Raw genomic sequence first — 15,382 nt, 5'->3', positions numbered from 1 at the left:
CCCAAATTGACTGTATCATAAAACTGATTTAAAAAGTGTATTGTCATGATTATATCTGACCCTTAGTTTGGAGGATACAGGGGGAAAAGTTAAAGGTCAAAATGAATTATGTATATTTAGACTACCATATCTCGATGGAGATGCCATTGTCACCAAATTAAGGGTCATTATTGTTTTGTAATATGTTCGAGTTAGCACAAATATTTTTTTCTGAAAATGTTGATTGATGTCCAGGATTAATATATGCTGTCATTGAATGTAATTCTGTCACCCTTGAATGTTACCTTTTATTCTCTTATGGTTGCTAATTCTGTTCAAAAGATATTTGGGTGGTGTTTTTTTTATCTTGCCATCCCAGAATACGCATCCCTTATATTTCCTGTGTTCTTGTATTTACCATGCCTTATATTTTGCTCTTCTTACTATTTGTGTGTTTCAAATAGATTATTAAAGATCAAGACCAAAGACATGGAGTCTGATTACAGTGAAGACCCCTCATGTTCTAGGACCAACAAGCCCAAGAGGTCAAGAACTGACATGCAAGAATGTATTATTTGTCAAGAAAAGACCCCAGATAGTGAACTAACAAGACCAAAAGGATGCTGAGTACTGGCAAAGACTCTTACAAGTATGTAGCCAGAACCAATTTGACTCAATCCTCAAATATAGTGAATATCCTGAGAAGGTTCTGTATCATAGATGCTGCCGTTCTATCTTAACACTCTAGAAACAGAAGAAAAGTGCCAGATACCTTTCCAAAGTTACCTAGAATATTGTCCACATACATGATAGCTAGCTGTAGAAGTAGTGATGTAACAGGATTTATTACCATAGCAATGGGTTTACAGTACTACTTTTGAATGTATTGTTCTGCACTAGACGATACCGTACAGTAATAAAGACCTGGATCGTAATTCTGTAGAATTTTCACATCATGCTGATCACCCGCACCCAAGGGCGGATCCAGGACTGCTTCCCCCCGGGGTGCTTTAAAAATAGAAATGAAATGTAAAAAAAATGGCCGTGAAGCGGTCATCGCGTCGCGCTTTTACAATTGAACTTTTTCTCTCCTCCTTTTCTCTTCTCTTTTTTTTCCTTTTCCCCCTTTATCTTCTCTTCTCTCCGTTCTTCTTTTTTGTGGGAGGAGGGCCGCCCCCCTAATCTGTGCCTACTGTAAAGTTAGTGACCAAAACGGGGGTCCAGACAGTGTTGGAAGAAAATTTTGCATTTCTGTACTCAATTCGCACGATTTGGTGTATACTTTTCTTTCTTTCTCTTTCTTCTCTCCTCTCTCTCTCTCTCTCTTTCTTTCTTTCTTTTCTGTTTTTTTTTTTTTTGCGATCCATACCCCGGGGTGCTGCAGCCCCCCAAAGCACCCCTCTGGATCAGGGCTTGCCCGCACCAACAGCTAGAGAAATATTCACACGTTATGTAAAAAAAACATGATATAAAATAAAATTATACACAAAATAAAATATAAAATTTTGATAACAGTTTGTAAAATGCTTCAAATACATATTTGAACTGTAACAAAGCTAGTTTACTTAGTTTGTGTAATCATTGCATGAAGTGAAGTAAAATTTCACCCCAAAATACTTTTTTTTTTTTTTTGATTGGAGAAAAGTTTTTCTACGTAATGTGTTATGTAAATCGACATGCACAAAATACATAATCCGTGTGCAACATTGTGGTAAATTTAATTGGGAAGTGAAATTAGCTTCATGTGCAAAATGGCATACGTGGAGAAGGTACTCACAGACTGACTGCAAGGTGAAAAAGAAAAAAGGTGTCTGATATCATGATCAAGTGGTTATTGAAAAGTTGTAACACCGTCATGTACATTATTAGGGGGGTCAGATATCCACTTTGATCATGAAATCAGACATCATTTTTCTTTCTTACCTTCTTGTCCCATCTGTGCCCTAATTACTCGGGCGAATGATTATATAGCTACACACACAGAGAAAAGTTTTACCTTATCCATGTTTTGTAAAAAACACCAAACTGTTATGTAAAAATTTACATATTTGCTAAGTAAAATTTTACACAACTGCTATAAACAGATAAAGACATATAAAGACAACTGCCAGAGATTGTGTGCGTGTTCGACCAAGCATTGTATGCCAAGGCCGTGGAAGTAGCATGGATGCATTGGGACCAATTCAGTCAAGGAAAGAGATTTGGAGAGGCAGGACTTGGAGATCTTGCCATTGATTCTGAAATAGCTTGAAATTATTGCTGAAGGGTCCATCAATGGTGAAATGAGGGAAGAAAACATAGGCTTAGGAGCCGGGGGCTTGGGGGATGTGTTCACAGGTCAACAAATTTTTACCACCAGATGATCAGTAGGGCTGATGATGCGTTCAGGATTGGATGTGAAAATTTCCCACTCAAAAATAGTAAGTCCAGTTGACTAGATTATAGTTCAAATATAAATATTTGATTGGTTCCATTTTTTTTCTATGCCTCCTGTGGTTCACACGAGAGGTCGAAGGTCACAGTAGGGCCAAAACTTAAAACTAGTCACATGTTGTAATGTATCAAAAATTGTTCCTCTCATCACAGGCAATAAATAAAAATTCCTTTAAAAAAGGAATGGGGCGCCCATGGGAGCTTTGACGTGATGTGCTGAAATTCGGGAGGGGGGGCACTCCCACTTTGGAGTTGATGCGTATGTAGGGAGACCCCATTTTTCACCATCGCTGTCAACCAAAGACCCCATTACCAGCACGTGCTCTGTTGCCCAAAGACCAGGCTATTAAGACCCCTTTTTCACCATGGATGTCACCAAAAGACCCCATTACCAGCACATGCTCTGTCACCCAAAGATCCCATATTTTTCCTTTAGATCTGTCACCCAAAGACGTAGACCCTAATATTTCCATCTGAACAGCAACGAGTCGTCTATCACTAATTTTCGAGGCTTCTTTTGGCTCTCACCCAAAGACCCCATTAAAATGTTCTCACCCAATGCCCCTCTAATTTAGATCCAAACGGTCCCTCTCTCACCCAATGACCCCATATTTTGTACACTGATTTTTGCTCTCACAGAATGCCTAAAATCATGCTCTCAGGCCTTATATTTTTTATATGTTGCTATCACCGGATGCCCCTTACTGGCCAGCCCTACACCTATATCCATTTCATATTAGCCGTGTTCAGACGTAGGGTATTTAACTCGAGTAAAGGAGTATTTACCTCGAGTAAAGTTCCCAGTCGGGGTAAGCTCGTGATAAATGTCGAGTTTGTGCCCTTCTGGACAGTAGTCGGGGCAGCTTATCCCGACCTTAACCCGACTAATCCTTAACCCGACCGGAGCAGTCGAGGTTGATGCCTGTGTGGATCGCACTAGAGGTAACAGTCGAGGTAAACATCTGCAGATTTTACCTCACTACAAATTAACCATCGGCGTTCAGTCAGTTCTTGTTCTAAACTACTTTACATGAATCAAGGCATGCGTTTTTTTCTTCGCTGAAGAGTGTAGGCCTAATGACCCTGCAAATACATGTTGTACAAAACTTTTTAATAGCATTTAAATGTCGGGTTATATAAAGATCATGAATACGTTTTTAAAACATTATATTTGGGCAAACATTTTGGTAAAATATTTTGTCAACGGTTAAATCAAATTCTTTTAGAATGTTTTGCATCGCGTTTTCCATTTTCCGTTGCGAATTTTACTCGAATGAAATTGGTTTACAATCGGACTGCATATATACTTTTAGAACCTGCGCGCTACTTCCGGAAATTATCCCTGGTACAAAATGGTCGTGGTAAATTCACGTCAGCAGGTCGTGTTAAAAGGTCGGGGTAAGCTATGTATGGACAATCAGTCGAGTTAGCGAAAATATTTGTGGTATTTTATCACGGGTTGTAAAAAATTTAACTCGAGTAATAATTCGGGTCTGAACGTGCCTATTGCATTTTTGTGACCACTACTCCACACCTGAAGCGCTCAATGATACCGGTTGCTTTGAGGGTTGGGGACAAATCCATCTGTCCTTCAGATTCTGTGCGTAACCTAGGGGTTATTTTTGACTGTCAAATGTCTATGTCCATTCACGTCAAGACTCTTTGTTCTAACCTTACATACCAGCTTCGCAACATTTCCCGGATACGTCGGTACTTGGATTATGACACTTGTCATCTGGTCATAAGAGCCCTTGTCCTTTCCAAGATCGATTATGGCAATGGGCTGCTTCTTGGCTGTTGTAAAGCAGACATTCAAAGACTACAACGGATCCAGAATTGGGCTGCGAAGCTGATATGTAAGGCCCTAAAATATGATCATGCCACACCGTATTTAAAGCAGTTACACTGGCTCCCTGTTGAAGAGCGCATCAATTTCAAAGTTTTAGTCACTGTGTTTAAATGCCTCACCAAGAGTGTTCCTGAGTACCTGTCTGATTGTGTTTCCTTGCACTGCCCTGCGCGTGCAGGCCTGCGTTCTGCTTCTGATACCACCCTCCTGACAGAGCACAACACAATCAAAACACTCATGTCAGCTGAACGCAGGACCTTCTCCTATGTTGCGCCTCGTACCTGGAATAGACTGCCAATTGGTATCAGGGAATCACAATCAGTGGGTATTTTCAAGAGGGTTCTAAAGTCACACTTGTTTCCATAGATTTTGTAGCCTTCACAGGCAGTTCTCATTTATTTATTTTCTTCATGTTCTTCTTTTGCTTTGTTTTGTGTTTTTTGTTTTGAGCGCTACGTTCTAAATGTAGCAGCGCTATATAAATATTTATAATGTATGTATTGAAGTGCCACCCCGGGGCTGAAATGTAACTGTTTGGATACAGTTTTTTTCTTTAAAACAATCATGTAACATTAGCATAGTAAGCAAAGAAAGATTAGGAAAAATAAAGCATTTTTATTGCAGTGAGAGAGGTGTAAACTCGTACTGCATGGGACGAAAGAGGGTTGGTTTCAAACAAAAAGGAATAAAGATCTTCAGTTACTATTGTTAGGAAATCATGTTGTGGGGGTTGTTGGAGGAGACTTTATTAAAAATATAGGTTTGTTAAGGATTGTTTTCCAAGTGGACATATTATGATAATTATAACTGTCGGTTGTAATACCTGACAATATTGCATTCCTGGTTATTGATTTAACGGAAAGTCCCCCCAGATATCAGGGTTTAAGAGCATTTGAACTTGTTTAACATGCTTAAGCGACACAAAAGTCACGGTGTATTGGGTGTTTTTATTAACCCAATAATTTTGTATTTCAAACAAAGATGACAAGCCTATACGGGATTTTAATGATTTTGGTAAAGGTAACGGTTTTAAATGTCGCTCTTCACCTGGATCATAGGTCTACTCTGCGATCGTAATAGCGCCATCTCTCTTCTCTATCAAGTTCTAAGAGGCGGTAAACTGGTTTAAGCAATACAAAGGTCTCGGTTTATTTGGTGTTTTTATAAGTCCATTAATTTTGTATTTCAAACAAAGAATATACGCACAAGATTTCATCCCGTGCATATTTGTAAACAATAATAAAAACAAATCCAAGCAAATTGTGGTTTTATTTCTAAGCTGGGCATACTTTAAGCAAAACAATTGCGAAGTAAGGGACTGTTCACAAACACTTGTAAGGGCCCCCCTTTTTGACATGAAAATTATCGGTCAACCCCATAGAAAAGCATATAAACTCAATTTTCCCAGAAAAATGTGGTCATTTTTTTCAGGGCCCCCCTTAGGAGGGTCAAAAATTTTCAGGGCCCCCCTTTTTGCATCAGCCCCCCTTACAAGTATTTGTGAATGGTCCCTAAATCTAGCAAGAGTGAAATTAGAAGCTTTTTACAAAGTCATGCCAAATAAGTGGCCCAGCCGTAGCTGGCGCCCTAAAAAGTCAATGATCATATTCTTCTACGGTGCTTAGTTCAGGAGTTATAAGGTTAGATAGGTCAAATTACTCCCTTATTTTAGGAAATCTCAAACATATACTTAATTCACAATTTTGGTGCAAATTTTCAGTGTCATGTTCCCCTTCAGAATTAATGCAGTCAAAGTCAAATAGAAATGTGCATGCATAAACCTTTGACGACTCATGTGATTTCATTTCCTATTTCATTTGCCCAGAGGAGTATTTTGAGACAAGTTGTGATTAAATCGGTGCACTTCAAAAATTTGGCCACTGCGCATGAGATATTTGACCTTTGACCTGTTTTACTCCATAACTCCTGAACTATCCATTAGTTCAGAATGACAGTTGAGGGATGGATTGCAACATGACAGAACAAATTTGAAATTTTGGCCCCATTATGACCCTTCGACCCCTCATGGGAGCACAGGGGGCATACAAAATGGAGAACCAATTCTAGTCAGTTGAGGCATAAGGATGCAAAAAAACATTGGTTCCACTAATCATAATGTAGCAAAACTAAATCCTAACTCAAAAATTACCCAATATCGCACTGTACTACCATGGCGAAAACAGACAAAAATGTTCACTGAGTAACTACACTGTATTCGGGGCAACTAAAGATTAATAAACAAATGTCAACAAGAAAAGGGGGTTACGGTTATCTGCTTTGGCTTAACTTTAATCTGCCACCATAGAAAGTTGCATTAAAATATACAAATTCAAATTGTATGAATAATTACGTAACAAACATTTTTCACACACTTGAAATGAAGAGGCATGATTATGCTGATTTACTGGAATGGTCCTGAAAAGTGTTCACTGCAATTTTGCAATATATATCAAATTTAGTGGTTCTTTAACATTTTTGTATCATCTATACATTGATTTCCTTTGAAAAGTTCACAGAAGAAATCTTGAACAAACATCTTTAGTCATCCAACTGGTGGTGTCAAATGTTACTACTCATCATGCTTGAAGATACCTGTAACAGGAAAGAAAGAAATAGGGTAGTTAAAACTCATAATATTGGGGCTCTTTCTTTTCTCTCTCTCTCATTTTAAGATCCTTAGATTGTCTTATATTATTTTTAGGGTGTGGTCAGATTTTTTTGCATTTCATTTTGTACTAAAATAATCTGATTATCAAGTTTTATAATTATTATACTTGTGGTTTTGATATAAGCAGCTGTTTCACAATGGTGTAAATAGTGTTAATAGTGCAGGATGGTTAACCACCATGGGGATGAGGCTATTACTATTTTGTTCATAATATCTAAACAGTACAAATTTCAGGCCCAAAATTTCACTGGCATTAAGATAAATATATGAGCTTTTTTCTGGTACCAAATCTCTATTCAGTGATAGGATAAAGTGGGAGGGGAAATGAGGCTGTCAATCTGGCTACACCCCTTTAAAATAAAGTGAGTCATCACTTGGGATTTTGAGACTAAACCTGAAGTCGGAGTCATTTGGGATTTAAAACTTGAGTCAAGTGACAAATACTAAAATGATGAGTCGAGTCCGAGTTGAGTCGTTACAAGTCTCGGGGAATTACAACATGTTACAATGTGATTGTAGGTTTCAATTCATGTAAATTTCCAGTTTTCTCAAAACTTACTACGAAATTGAAAGAATTTACATCTTTTAAATATCAAAATTTTATGGATTTTATGGTTCTTACAAGTAACATTGTAATATATTAAACATGTTAAAAGAAACTCACCGTTTATAGATTTAGGCTAAGGCTGTAATTTCTTGCTTTCTGTTCAACCAATGTCTCATGGCACATCTGAAACAACTGAAAACAAAATAGCAACATTTTAGACATCATCTTCAAACATTTTGAACACAAAATTAACATTTTTCCTGTGATGAAAACCTAGCAAGTTTCATACAGTTTGTCATGAAATTGAACTTGGAATTCAGACATTATGTTATAAAAGTTAACCATAAATATTGGGCTAAGCCCACACTCCACCTGTTGAAGATTTAGAAATATCTTCCACTGGGGAGTATGAATTTCAATGGAATTAGCACATTAAGGGATGGGGTATGAACGTTTGGACAGTATTTATTGTGGGACATTAGAGCACATCAGACATATCGAATTGCATTCTGAATACGAAGAATGTCCTTCTGATATCAAATAATTTTGATTTTTGAAATTCGCAATGTAATACACATTTTATGGCAAATTATTAAAAATTGATATTTTTGATATTTAACAGTACTGGAAGTAAACTTTATAAATCTGATGATTTATACTTAAAGAGAATGTAGGTGGAATGAAAAGCCGACGATCAATTGAAAATTTTGACCTTTCGTATTGAAGATATGGATTTTTTCCCAAAACACCAAAAAAAAATAGGTCTTTTTGGGAAAAAATCCATATCTTCAATATGAAAGGTCAAAATTTTCAATTGATCGTCGGCTTTTTCCTCCCAGCTACATACACTTTAAGAATATATCATTAGATTTATGAAATTTACTTCGAGGACTGTTATATATCAAAAATGTGAAAAATATCAACTTTTAATAATTTGTCATAAAATTTGTATTATATCGTAATTTCAAAAATGAAAATTATTTGATATCAGAAAGACATTCTTCGTATTCAGAATGCAATTCGATATGTCTGATGTGCTCTCATGTCCCACAAAAATACTGTCGAAACGCTCAAAACGCTCATTCCAGATCCCTTAACCTCCTTCTATGGAAGATTCAGACTGAATCAAATGGAATTCAAATGGAGCTGCCTAATGTGTTCATTCCATTTGAAAATTTCTAACATCTTCCACGGGGGCAGTGTGGATTTTAAATGGAATAGCCCAATATTACTGTGGGTGGGGTGTGTACTAGTGTGTGCATGCTCACAGGTGATGTTAAAAAGGTAGCTATGCCGGTATGGGAGGGGTGGGCATTTGGAGCGGGGTGTGTGTTAGTGTACAGGGGTGTGTGCATGAGGCTCTGTTGGTTTCAAATCATGCAAATTTCCAGATTTCTCAAAATTTAAAGAATTGACATCCTTTATAAATCATGTTTCTGTTGTTCTTACTTTGTATATCAAACATATTAAAAAAAGACTCACCGTTTATAGATTTAGGTTAAGGCTAAGGCTGCAATTTCCAGTTTTCAGTGCAACCAAACCAACGTAGCTTTCAGTACAACCAATGTGTCATACGTCTGAAACAAATGAAAACAAAATGGCAACATTTCAGAAATAGATACCTTCAAATCTTCAAATATTTAGAACACTTCTGTAAAATGAACATTTGTCCTGTCATGAAAACCTACTAAAGTTTGTTCGGTTTATGTAAGGCGGAAAAAATAAGACTCATAACACCGTGCATTGATATAGAATGGTGTGCACGCAGTTGGGCGCAATGCTTACGCTAGTTGTTCGTTGCGTAATGCGTGACTGGCGCACACTTATGTGAATTTACGCGAAAGTGAGTTGGGACTTTATTGATGCACGCAGTAACAAAAGCCGAATAATTTCCGCCTTATATAAGCCGAACAAACTTTAGCACTAGCAAGTTTTATACTGTTTTTCATGAAATTGAACTTTGAATTAAGACATTTTGTTATTGTAAAAGTTGAAAATAAACCAAAGCACCAGTAATATTGGCCTAAGCGAATAAAGTCCACACTCCCCTGTGAAAGATTTTCTAGTTTGATTTTATTGACGGTTGGACAATAAAATCACTATTATTGTTCGTGCGTACAGGATTTTGTATCCACTCTTGTATCTAGGGTCCTTGATATTGATCAATCAAATTGATCGTGTATATATGACAATAATGATGATGAAGATGATGTTTTATTGATTTACATGTATAACATTTGACACAAGGCCAGGCAGATCCTGGTACCTATCTGTTACAAGGCAGCAGGGCTAGATTTAATCAATTTAATATATCATTAGATTTATGAAATTTACTTCGAGGACTGTTATATATCAAAAATGTGAAAAATATCAACTTTTAATAATTTGTCATAAAATTTGTATTATATCGTGAATTTCAAAAATGAAAATTATTTGATATCAGAAAGACATTCTTCGTATTCAGAATGCAATTCGATATGTCTGATGTGCTCTCATGTCCCACAAAAATACTGTCGAAACGCTCAAAACGCTCATTCCAGATCCCTTAACCTCCTTCTATGGAAGATTCAGACTGAATCAAATGGAATTCAAATGGAGCTGCCTAATGTGTTCATTCCATTTGAAAATTTCTAACATCTTCCACGGGGGCAGTGTGGATTTTAAATGGAATAGCCCAATATTACTGTGGGTGGGGTGTGTACTAGTGTGTGCATGCTCACAGGTGATGTTAAAAAGGTAGCTATGCCGGTATGGGAGGGGTGGGCATTTGGAGTGGGGTGTGTGTTAGTGTACAGGGGTGTGTGCATGAGGCTCTGTTGGTTTCAAATCATGCAAATTTCCAGATTTCTCAAAATTTAAAGAATTGACATCCTTTATAAATCATGTTTCTGTTGTTCTTACTTTGTATATCAAACATATTAAAAAAAGACTCACCGTTTATAGATTTAGGTTAAGGCTAAGGCTGCAATTTCCAGTTTTCAGTGCAACCAAACCAACGTAGCTTTCAGTACAACCAATGTGTCATACGTCTGAAACAAATGAAAACAAAATGGCAACATTTCAGAAATAGATACCTTCAAATCTTCAAATATTTAGAACACTTCTGTAAAATGAACATTTGTCCTGTCATGAAAACCTACTAAAGTTTGTTCGGTTTATGTAAGGCGGAAAAAATAAGACTCATAACACCGTGTATTAATATAGAATGGTGTGCACGCAGTTGGGCGCAATGCTTACGCTAGTTGTTCGTTGCGTAATGCGTGACTGGCGCACACTTATGTGAATTTACGCGAAAGTGAGTTGGGACTTTATTGATGCACGCAGTAACAAAAGCCGAATAATTTCCGCCTTATATAAGCCGAACAAACTTTAGCACTAGCAAGTTTTATACTGTTTTTTCATGAAATTGAACTTGGAATTGAGACATTTTGTTATTGTAAAAGTTGAAAATAAACCAAAGCACCAGTAATATTGGCCTAAGCGAATAAAGTCCACACTCCCCCTGTGAAAGATTTTCTAGTTTGATTTTATTGACGGTTGGACAATAAAATCACTATTATTGTTCGTGCGTACAGGATTTTGTATCCACTCTTGTATCTAGGGTCCTTGATATTGATCAATCAAATTGATCGTGTATATATGACAATAATGATGATGAAGATGATGTTTTATTGATTTACATGTATAACATTTGACACAAGGCCAGGCAGATCCTGGTACCTATCTGTTACAAGGCAGCAGGGCTAGATTTAATCAATTTAATATATCATTAGATTTATGAAATTTACTTCGAGGACTGTTATATATCAAAAATGTGAAAAATATCAACTTTTAATAATTTGTCATAAAATTTGTATTATATCGTGAATTTCAAAAATGAAAATTATTTGATATCAGAAAGACATTCTTCGTATTCAGAATGCAATTCGATATGTCTGATGTGCTCTCATGTCCCACAAAAAATACTGTCGAAACGCTCAAAACGCTCATTCCAGATCCCTTAACCTCCTTCTATGGAAGATTCAGACTGAATCAAATGGAATTCAAATGGAGCTGCCTAATGTGTTCATTCCATTTGAAAATTTCTAACATCTTCCACGGGGGCAGTGTGGATTTTAAATGGAATAGCCCAATATTACTGTGGGTGGGGTGTGTACTAGTGTGTGCATGCTCACAGGTGATGTTAAAAGGTAGCTATGCCGGTATGGGAGGGGTGGGCATTTGGAGTGGGGTGTGTGTTAGTGTACAGGGGTGTGTGCATGAGGCTCTGTTGGTTTCAAATCATGCAAATTTCCAGATTTCTCAAAATTTAAAGAATTGACATCCTTTATAAATCATGTTTCTGTTGTTCTTACTTTGTATATCAAACATATTAAAAAAAGACTCACCGTTTATAGATTTAGGTTAAGGCTAAGGCTGCAATTTCCAGTTTTCAGTGCAACCAAACCAACGTAGCTTTCAGTACAACCAATGTGTCATACGTCTGAAACAAATGAAAACAAAATGGCAACATTTCAGAAATAGATACCTTCAAATCTTCAAATATTTAGAACACTTCTGTAAAATGAACATTTGTCCTGTCATGAAAACCTACTAAAGTTTGTTCGGTTTATGTAATGCGGAAAAAATAAGACTCATAACACCGTGCATTGATATAGAATGGTGTGCACGCAGTTGGGCGCAATGCTTACGCTAGTTGTTCGTTGCGTAATGCGTGACTGGCGCACACTTATGTGAATTTACGCGAAAGTGAGTTGGGACTTTATTGATGCACGCAGTAACAAAAGCCGAATAATTTCCGCCTTATATAAGCCGAACAAACTTTAGCACTAGCAAGTTTTATACTGTTTTTTCATGAAATTGAACTTGGAATTGAGACATTTTGTTATTGTAAAAGTTGAAAATAAACCAAAGCACCAGTAATATTGGCCTAAGCGAATAAAGTCCACACTCCCCCTGTGAAAGATTTTCTAGTTTGATTTTATTGACGGTTGGACAATAAAATCACTATTATTGTTCGTGCGTACAGGATTTTGTATCCACTCTTGTATCTAGGGTCCTTGATATTGATCAATCAAATTGATCGTGTATATATGACAATAATGATGATGAAGATGATGTTTTATTGATTTACATGTATAACATTTGACACAAGGCCAGGCAGATCCTGGTACCTATCTGTTACAAGGCAGCAGGGCTAGATTTAATCAATTTAATATATCATTAGATTTATGAAATTTACTTCGAGGACTGTTATATATCAAAAATGTGAAAAATATCAACTTTTAATAATTTGTCATAAAATTTGTATTATATCGTGAATTTCAAAAAATGAAAATTATTTGATATCAGAAAGACATTCTTCGTATTCAGAATGCAATTCGATATGTCTGATGTGCTCTCATGTCCCACAAAAAATATTGATCGTGTATATATGACAATAATGATGATGAAGATGATGTTTTATTGATTTACATGTATAACATTTGACACAAGGCCAGGCAGATCCTGGTACCTATCTGTTACAAGGCAGCAGGGCTAGATTTAATCAATTTGAGGTGGACCCCACGTGTCCCATTTGCAGATCCGAGCCTGAGGACAGGCTTCACTTTATCCTGCGTTGCTGCAAGTTGGCGGTGAATCGACATTATCATCTGTCAACCCTCAAGAAACTGCTTGGGAGATACTACAGTGAACTTGTGGTTCAGAAGATCTTTGACTGCCAGGACACCCTTCACACCGACATCGCCTGGCTAATAATTATTTGGTGCAGCAGATACACTAAAATGAATACACGGGATCGATACACGTGAATTGCTATGCACGATTTTGATATCAGACGAAAATCTTCGGATACCGGGTTAGAAAATGATGAATATATCCCGTAAATGATTTCGTCTCAAGAAACCAGATGTGGTCTCATACACTTGAAAATACGTGTTGAACAGATATGATAGTCGTCGGCGTGCGCTTTGGAAATTGGCCGTGCGCTTTGAACTCAAAATTTGACCAAAACTCTAATTTTATATTGCGTTGGTCCTATATGGACTACAGCGCGCAGCAGGCTATAGCTGCACTCAGTCAAGTGGAGGCAGTATGACCATTGACCCCCCATTGACCGCAATGTCGTATACAAGCTTACTCACACAGCGAGAAATCAATTATCCCGGCTATTGTCAGTAGCCTTAGTCAGGTCACTTCGCTAATTCTGCATACATAAGGTCCGAATAAAATAGCCATGGGTGGCTGTGGATTCAACCTACCATGGCGATTTCTACCATGAAGATATCGGGGCGAAGACACTGTGCCCTTCTCCAGGTGATCTTAGATTGTACACACTCTTCGCTTGTGGAGCTGGGTGTTAAACCCAACCTCAGGAGTATCTGTGAGGAGGTGGAACCAGTCAGTCACCAGGCTTATGTGTTACAGTCTGCATGTTATGAGGAGTTCGCTAGCAATAGCAACTGCAGCTGTGAATGACACATCATTTTTCTTACTGCATTTTTCCTGTTCATACACACTGTGTTTTTACAGGCACATAGTCTTGGCACTTTAAAAGGTTCTTACATATTGTGGCACTCACACCTATATTTTAAGCTATTTTATATGCATGCAATGAACTCAAACTTTTCATGTACATGTAGATGTCTTTTGCTTAGTGAGAGAATTCGCAATTGTGATGAACTCACACTGTTGTCTTATTATGCAAGCATTAACCCTTTGATGAGAATTCGCGATTGTGATGAACTTATACTGTTTGTTAATAAGCAAGCTTTTTGTCTCCAATGAACTTTATGTGGTGGAGGGTCAGGATTGACTGTTATATGTTTGATGTAACTACTGATGCATCTCATCAGCTAAACTACACCAATTGTGGTGCGTCTGAATGAAAAGACGGAATAATCCTCAACTGAACTGAACTGATGGCATTGATTACACTGGTGATGATGATGATGATATCGATGATGGTGTTCATGAATTTGATGATAATTATGGAGATTTTACGGATGGATAATGACAATTATGATGATTGATTATGGTGGTATAGTGATCATTATAATGATGATGATGATGATGATGATGATGATGATGATGATGATGATGATGAAAATGATGATCATGATGATGATGATATATACCTGCCAACATTTAAAACCCAGAAAAAGACGTAGATTGAAAATCTTTAAAATATACATGTATTCACTTTGTAAAGATATTGACCTCTTTCCCTAACTTTGTGTTTGCTAAACTAATGAGGTAAACTGAAAGAAAACTCGACGAAAAAAGAAAACCCTGTTCAAGGGCCCGGCCGACCCAGACTTTGAACAAATTGGGAACAAAAAATTTCCTGCACAAATGAATGCCGACCCAAATTTCTACAATTTTAGGAAATTTTTTTTTTTTCGTATTTTCCCAAATTGCAAATATTTACCGATTTTGGTGATTTGTTTTGGTCATTTCCCCCAAAAAAGCCAGACCGACCGACCCTACTTGAAAGGTCCGCCTGCCGGATGAACAGGTTTTCTTTTTTTCGTCGCCTTAACGGGGGATTTTAAGGTAGAAGGACCCCTATTCAGCAAAAATCTTTATTTTAAGTTATTTCTTTTATTTTCATTGATGACATGAAAACACATACCAACTTATATACAAAAATAATTTTCGCATATATTATGCAAATTACGTATTCAATGGCCGCCAATGGCGGTCATTTTGACTGTTTTTGATGCGCTTTCCTGGACAAAGTATTCCACCTATCAACATGAAACTTGGTATTTAGATATATTGGCTAATTCTACTTGTCCTGGCATTTTCGAAATTTCACATTAATCAATACAATTTGCATAATATTCAAAAATATGCAAATCTCATATTTTTCGCACCTCATTAGTATGCACAGAGCTCCTAG

The 15,382-nt window shown here is 37.0% G+C and overlaps 1 protein-coding gene and 1 long non-coding RNA gene across 2 annotated transcripts in view; one reads left to right on the top strand and one right to left on the bottom strand.

Annotated features, from left to right (window-relative positions):
• Positions 1-15,382, top strand: part of LOC140168760 (uncharacterized) — a 140,324-nt gene that overhangs the window by 35,783 nt on the left and 89,159 nt on the right. The gene's annotated exons all lie outside the window — the stretch shown is intronic.
• Positions 6,730-9,042, bottom strand: LOC140167161 (uncharacterized). Its single transcript, XR_011860970.1, has 3 exons — positions 8,959-9,042; positions 7,594-7,668; positions 6,730-6,853 (listed from the first exon to the last, which is right to left on the bottom strand). It is a non-coding gene; the product is annotated as an uncharacterized lncRNA (long non-coding RNA).

Source organism: Amphiura filiformis, chromosome 13 (genome assembly GCF_039555335.1).
Source record: "Amphiura filiformis chromosome 13, Afil_fr2py, whole genome shotgun sequence".
Taxonomy (NCBI): domain Eukaryota; kingdom Metazoa; phylum Echinodermata; class Ophiuroidea; order Amphilepidida; family Amphiuridae; genus Amphiura; species Amphiura filiformis.
The sequence above is the reverse complement of the archived record's forward strand: the minus strand, read 5'-3'. Positions and strand labels throughout refer to the sequence as shown.